Source organism: Neofelis nebulosa, chromosome 12 (genome assembly GCF_028018385.1).
Source record: "Neofelis nebulosa isolate mNeoNeb1 chromosome 12, mNeoNeb1.pri, whole genome shotgun sequence".
Classification (NCBI taxonomy): domain Eukaryota; kingdom Metazoa; phylum Chordata; class Mammalia; order Carnivora; family Felidae; genus Neofelis; species Neofelis nebulosa.
In genome coordinates this window covers 95,560,165-95,568,585 of record NC_080793.1, presented here as the reverse complement: position 1 = coordinate 95,568,585, position 8,421 = coordinate 95,560,165, and positions in this window count along the sequence as shown.

Below are 8,421 nucleotides of genomic sequence, written 5' to 3'. Positions count from 1 at the left end.
CTGTTTCTCTCTAACCACATCTGTCTCTATTTCTTCCTTTCACTCTCTAGGGAGTGGTGTATTATACGGTGCCAAACTTTGTTGTTATACATGGGAATATCCAATTTTCCCAGCACCAGTTATTCAAAAGTCTACTCTTCTCCACTGTGTATTATTGACTCCCTTGTCAAATGCTAGGTGACTGTGATGCATGGGTTTAGTTTGGGCTCTCAATTTCTGTTCCATTGTCTTGTGTGTGTGCTTATGCCAGTGACATAATTGATTTCTTTGTGTTAGAATGACGCTTGAAAGCAAGAAGTGTGATGCCTCCTGTTTTGTTCTTTGTTGCATTGGCTACTTGGGGTCTTTTTGTGGTTCCAAATAAATTTTAGGATATGATTTTCTAATTGCATAAAAATTGCTTCGGAGTCTTGATAGAGATTGCACTGAATCTCTAGATGGCTTTGGGTAATATGGACATTGTATCTGTATTAATTCCTCCGAAAGTTGGACATGGGATGGCTTTTCACTGACTTGTGTGTTCTCCCCTTTCTTTCACCCAAATTGACTTTCTTCCATTCCTGCACACAGGTTTTATAGTTTTCTGTAAAGAGAGTTTCATTTCCTTGGCTAAATGTATTGCTATAATTTTTATTGTTTTTGATGCTATTGTAAATGGGATTGTTTTCTTTACTTCTTCTTAGATAATTGGGTTAGTGTATAGGAATGATACAGAATTTGATATGGTGACTTTCTAATTTGGAACTTCACTGCATTTCTTGGTTAGATATTAACAGGTTATTTTATATTACATTTTTTAATTCAGTCCTTTACCTTGTTTAAAAAAAACATGTTATTTGGAAATAGCTGACACACTATGTTACATTAGTTTCAGATGAACAACATAGTGATTGGACAAATGTATACATTCTGCTACGCTAACACAGGTGTAGCTATCATCTGTCACCATGCATCACTACTCCAGTACCATTCTCTATGTCCCCTATGCTATATCTTCTAGCTGTGATTCATTCATTGCATCACCAGAAGCCTGAGTCACGCAATCCCCTTCACATATCTAGGGCATCCTTGTCTTGTGCCTGATCTTAGTGGAAAATCTTTCACAATTTCACTACTGAGTATGATATTAACTGTGGGCTTCACATACATGGCCTTTCTTATGTTGAGATATGTTCCTTCTACACAGAATCTTAAAGAGATTTTTAGCACAAATGGATACCAAATTTTCTCAGAACGGTTTTTCTGTGTCTATTGACATCATCACATGAGTTTTCTTTTTCTTTTTTAACATGTACTTATTTAGTTTAGTTTAAATGTATTTATGTATTTCTTTAGTATTTATTTTTTCAAGTTTTTATTTAAATTCCAGTTGGTTAACATACAGTGTAATGTTAGCTTCAGGTATAGAATGTAGTCATCCATCACTTACATACAACACCCAGTGATCCTCACTACTAGTGCCCTCCTTAGCCCATCACCCATTTAACCCATCCCCTTACCCACCTCCCTTATAGTAACCCTCCGTTTCTTATTTATAATTAAGAATCTTGTTTCTGGTTGATTTTCTTTCATTCAATTATGTGAGGGGTCATACTGATTGATTTGCATTTCTGAAACATCCTTCCTTTGCAGGGAAAAAAATCCTTCATCACAGTCAATGATCCTTTTAATGTGCTGCTGAATTTGGTTTGCCTGTCCATTATTGGGAATCATTCATCTATATTCATCACAGGGATACTGGCCTATAGATTTCTGTTCAGGTAATATCCTTCTCTGGCTTCCTACCAGGGTAATTCCAGTGTCATGAAATGAGTTTGGTGGTGTTCATTCCTTTTCAGTCTGAGAGAGGACTGCTGTTAGTTCTTCTACAAACATTTGGTCAACTTCACCAGTGAATCCACCTGGTCCTGGGCTTTTCTTCCCTGGGAGAACTTCGATTACTGATTCAATTTACTTGCATTGGTTATCTTCTTGTATTGATACAGTCTTCCTTTAATGGGTCTGTGCAAACCTTCTATTTCTTCCTGGTACAGTCTTGGTAGGTTGTGTGTTTCTAAGAACCTATCCATTTCTTCTAGGCAGGCGGTTTGCTGGCATCTAATTTGGCCATAGTCCCCTCTTTGTCTCCTTTATGTTTCTTCGGTATAAGGCGTAATGTCTTCTCTTTTATTCATAATTATTTTGAACTGCGTACTCTCTGTGTCTTAGCGTAGTCTATGTATAGTGTTGACAATTTTGTTTCACTCTTCTGAAAACCCCTGTTGGTCTTCTTCATATTTTCTCTTGACTTCATGGTCTCAGTTTCATTGGTTTGCACTCTCGTATGGATTACTTTCTCCCTTTTGAGTACACTGTACATAGATTGTTGTTTTTTTCTAGTTCTTTGAAGTTAAAGGTAGGTTGTTCATTTGACTCCCAAATCTATCCTCCATGCATGCAAATCCAGTGGCTCATCAGAGAACCTTCAATAGGTCTTTTCTGTCCTATTTCTCATTTTCAGAACTCCGAGAAATTAGAATCAGAAAATTTATTTGAAGACACAATAGATGAAAACTTCCCTAATGCGGGGAAGGAGACAGATCCAGAAGCAGGAGGCACAAAGAACCCCCAATATATTCAACGGAAGCAGATCCACACCAAGTCATATAGTAATTAAAACCCAAAATAGCGTGACAAAGAAAAATTTTCAAAGCAGGAAAACAAAATATGGCATTTACCTACAAGGGAAACCCCATAAGGTTATCACTGGATGTTTTTCAGAAGAAACTTTGAAACTGTAAGTGACCAGCATGGTATGGTAAAGTTGCTGAATGGAAAACATCTGCAGCCAAAGAGAGTCTATCCAGCAAACTATCATTCAAATGGGAGGAGAGATCAAGAGGTTCCCAAATAAATACTCAGCGAGCTCAACACCAACAAACCACCCCTGCAAGAAATGTTAAAGGGGACTCTTTAAGTGGAAAAGAAACACCGAAAGTGACCATAGTAAAGTGCGAAATTCAGAAGCAATAAAAAGCTGTGTATCTGTGAAACATCAGTCAAGGTATTCATGATATTAAAGGTTTTGAAAGAGGAACACTACATAGCTATAACACGGGGAGGAGAGGAGTAAAGAACCAGTTCAAACTTAAGCAACTATCAACTTAATATAGACTTCTATATGCAGAAGTGGTTAGGTACAAACCTCATAATAACCACAGAACAAACACCACTAATACATATGCAGAGTATAAAGACAAGCAATTTCAACTGTGAAATTGTGATGAAACCCAGCAAACCAAAAAAAGAGAAAGAGAAGAAAGGATCAGAAAAATTCAGAAACAACCAACATCAAGTAGTAATAGGACACATACATGTCTATCAATTACTTTGAATGGTAACAAAATAAATGATCAAATCAAAGGCACTGGGTGCCAGAGAGGGGCAACTGGATGTCTCAATCGCTTGAAATTTAGACTCTTGATTTCGACTTAGGCTATGATCCCAGGATCATGGGATTGAGCCCCAATTGAGCTCTGCACTGAGCATGTAACTTGGGGAGGATTAATTCTCATTCTTATTCTCTCTCTCCCTCTTTCTCTCTTTGTCTCTCTCTTCCCCCATTCCCCCCACCCCGCCCTACCATGCCTGTGCTCACTCTCTTCATAATAAAAAGCACTGGGTGATAGAATGATTACAATATAGGACCCATCTATTTTCTACCTAGAAAAGACTAGTTGAGGAACAAAAGCATCAAAAGAAAACTGCAGTAGCTCTACCTATATCAAACAAAATAGATTTAAAAATAAAACGGTAACAAGAGACAAAGAAGACACTATACTAATAAAAGGTACCATCCAGCAAAAAGATGGAACAATTGTAAACATACAAGCATTCAACCTGAGAGCATCCAAATACACAAAACAGTCCAAAACTAAAGTAAAGAATCGATAGTCATACCATCATAGTAGGGCACTTTAACACCCCAATGACATCAATGGAGAGATCATTCCATCAGAAAATCAACAAGGAAGTAGTGACTTTGAATGATAGAGTAGACCAGATGGACTTAACCGATATATTTTAGACATTCCATCCTAAAACAGCACAATACACATTCTTTTCATGTGCACATGGAACATTCCCACACTCGATAAAAAATTAGGTCATAAAACAAGCCAAAACAAAATCAAATTGATCGACGTCATACCGTGTGTCTTTTCAGACTATAATGCTATGAAAGTAGAAGACTACAACAAGAAACAAAAATCTGGAAAAGGCACAAAACATGGAAGTTAAATAACATGCTACTAAACAATCAATGGTTCAACCAAGAAATCAAAGACAAAATCCAAAATGGCATGGAAACAAAAGACAATGAAAACACAGCAATCCAAACTTCTGTAAAGCAGGAAAACTGGTTCTAACAGGGAATTTTACAGCAATACATGTCTGCCTCAAGAAAAAGAAAACCCTGAAATAAACTCCATGAGCTTATAATTATAAAAGCCAGACAGAGGACAACAACACAACCCCCAAAGAGAAGAATGATGAAAATAATTAAAGACAGAGGAGAAATAAATGATATAAAGATTAAAAGGATGCACCCCAAGGACCAAAATTGGATGAGGCAGTAAGTGAAATCCTACCACACCGAGAGAGGGCAGGGTGATGGCGTGAAACACTCCACACCCAAGCTGGAGAGGGGCGAGGCAAAAACAATCTCCAGTGCAGGAAGACAGGGGCGATATAATGAACACAATCCCTCATGATGGAGGGCGGTGTCCACACATGAACATCCTCCCACTACATTTGGGAGTGCAAACATGACCTACTTCTTGCTGTAGCCCTAACGCTAACACTAACCCAAATCCCACACCTAAACCTAGCAGCTAACGCTAACCATGGTACTAATTCTAAACCCTGCCCCTATCCCTAGGTCTAAACCCAACCCTAACCCAACCGAACTGTAAAAGTAAACATATCCCGTACTAACCCTAACCATCTTGCCAGAATCCTACAACTCTAATCCTAAAACCCTAACCCTAATGCTCTAACTCTACCTGCTAACACTAAAATTATAAACCCAAACACTACCACTAACCCTAATCATAAAATCCTAACACTAACCCAAACGCTAACCCCTGATCCAATCCCCTAACCCGTAAGCGAACCAAAGTCCTAGACCTAGATCTCACCTTATCCCTAAACCTAAGGCAAACCCTAACACTAACGCTAACATCTAACCCTAACCCTAACTCTCAAACCCAAACAATAACCCTAAACCTAAGCCTAATCCAAGTCCAAAGCTAACACCTAAACCTAACTCTAACTCAAAACCCTAACCCCTAACCATAACCCTAAACACTAACCATAACCCTAAACCCAACCCTAAAGCATAAACCTAATTCTAGCCCCTAACACTAACACCTAACACCAACCCTAACCGTAACCCTGACCCCTAACACCGAACCCAATCCCAAACCCTAAGCCAACACACACGACACACAGGAATGGTGTCACCTCGGCACTGGTGAAGTCCCTGAACAGAACATTAACCCTAGTTAAGGATCTCTCTGGATGGGGACCCAATTCCTATCTCTGAGAACACCACAAACAAATGGCCCAAAGCGGTGCAGACTTACTTGGCATGGAACATCAAACATCATCATGACATTTCCAATGCCCTCATGATGCTGCACAAGGGGGTTGATGAAGCCCAACTGAAGATGCCACACACAGCTGGCCCTGGCTCACAAAGACTAAGCCTGAACAGCCCACTCCAATGAGGCCTACGCTCAATCCTCTGGGAAGACCACTACCCTGCAAGAGTTTCAGCGCTTGGAGCTTCGTGGGACCTAACCCTAACCTTAACTGTGACACTCACATACCGCTCAAACTAAACCTCACCCCAACTCAAACCTAACCCTACACATGACCCACACCCGCACATGGACCCTCATCCAGACTTCCAGGGTGATCATGGCAATGGTGTCGCTTCGGCCCTGGCAACGTCCCTGGACCAAAACTTAACCTTGGCTAAAGCTTTCTCCTAATGGGGACCCAATTCCTAAGTCTGAGGACATGACGGACATGGGCCCCAGAAGCGGAAGAGGATTACTCAGCATGGAACCTGGAATATCACAATTTCATTTCCAAAGACTAGAAGGAGCTCCACAGGGGACTTCTTGAGGTCTAACCAAGGAGTGACCCTGGCACCCAAAACTCAGCCTGACTGGGACCCTCCTTAGACCCCTCTACTCAGCCCTGCGGGGGGACAACTGCCCTACTGGGGGTATAGTGCCACGAACCTCCTGTGCCCAAGCCCTAATCTTAACAGTGACCCACAGTATATACGTGAACCTAAACCTCACCTCATCTTTAACACTCACCCAAAACCTGACTCGCACCATGCATGTGCCCACACATCATCGATACAGGGAGATCACAGGACTGGTGTCACTTCAGCCCTGGAGATTTCCCTGGCACAAAACCCAAACGGAGCTGAGGCTATCTCCACATGGGGACTGAATACCACAGTATGACAAGAGCACACACACTGGGTTGAGAAGCGGTGCAAGATAATTCTGTGTGAAACGTGGAACATCACCATGTCATTTCCAAAGCATGGCTTCTGATGCACAGGAGGAATCTTGAGGCCTACATCCTGAGTGCAAAAATAGATGTCTGGCCTTGGACGCAAAGACTAATGCTGATCAGTACCCTTCTGCACACCAGTCAGCCCTTCGGGGAGACAACTGCACTACTGTACAATAAGGGCTTGGAAATGCTTGGGCACTAATCTTACCCCTAAACAGAACTGTAAACTTAACCCTAAACCTAAACCTAATACAAACTCTCACACTAACTCTACACCAGACCAACAACCGCCCAAGTGCCCACATTTTAGCCCTCCAAGGAACTCATGTGAATGGTGTTACTTTGGCCCTGGTGATGTACCTAGACTGAACACAAACCCTAACTGAGGCTCTCTCCCCATTATGGACTTAATACCAAAGTCTGACAACACTACACGCCTGGGGTCCAGAGGCGGTGCAGGATGCCTCAGCATAGACCAGGAACCTCACCATATCCTTTGACACAACCGGCAACAGCTTGCCGAGAGGATTCCTGAGGCCTACCCGACCAGGGGCCCATAGAGTTGTGTGGCCTTGAAAGCCAAAGACTAGTCCTGACTGGGACCTTCCCATCTGCAATCAAATCACCATTCGGGGAGACAACTACCCTGCTGTGTGTTCAGCATCTGGAGCCGCACAGGACTTAACAAAAACACTAAACCTACAGAACCCTAACCAGAACCCTAAACCAAATATAACCCTATATAGGACACTAACCCTACATTCCCCAGCCCCCAAGTAACATGGGCCCAAACTCAGCGCTCCAGGGAGATCACAAGACTGGAATCGCTTCGGCCGTGGTGACATCCTTGGACCGAATCCTAACCCTAGCTAAGGCTCTCTCCCCATGGGTACCCAATACCAAAGTCTGACAACACCATGCACCTGGGGTCCAGAAGCAGTGCAGGCTCACTCAGCATGGAACCTGGAAGCTCACCATGTCTTTTCCCAGGCCCGGCAGCAGCTGTCCGAGAGGATTCCTGAGACCTCCCCGACCAGGGGCCCAAAGACGTGTGTGACCTTGGCAGCCAAAGACGGATCCTGACCGGCAGCCTCCCTTGTGCCCTCAACTCAGCCCTTCGGGGAGACCACTGCCCTGCTGTGGGTTCAGCGCCTGGAGCCTCCTGGGACCTAACACTAACCCTAAACCTATCCCAAAACGGGACCGTCCACCGAAACATAAACCGGCCTCGAAACCTAACCCTACACTGGAGTCGCCCCGTCGCAGGAGCCCTCAATTCAGCCCTCAAGGGAGATCATGAGACTGGGGTCACTTCGGCCCTGGCGACGTCCCTGGACCAAACCCTAACCCTAGCTGAGGCACTCTCCCCATGGGGAACCTATATCAAAATCTGACAACACCACGCGCCTGGGGTACATAAGCGGTGCAGGCTGACTCGGCATGGAAACTGGAAGCTCACCATGTCGTTTCCCAGGCCCGGATGCAGCTGCCCGAGACGATTCCGGAGGCATCCTCGACCAGGGGCGCATCGACGTGTATGGCCTTGGCAGCCAAAGACGGATCCTGACCGGCACCATCCCTTGTGCCTTCAATTCAGCCCTTCGGGGAGAACAATTCCCTGCTGTGGGTTCGTTGCCTAGAGCCTTCTGAGACCTACCCTAACCCTAACCCTACGTTGAACCGGGACACTCCACCGAAACATAACCGGGCCTCGAACCCAAAACGTACACTTGAGCCTCCCCATCACCTAGGCCCTCACTTCACCCCTCGAGGGAGATCACGATACTGGAGTCGCTTCGGACCTGGCGATGTCCCGGGTCCGAATTCTAACCCTAGCTTAGG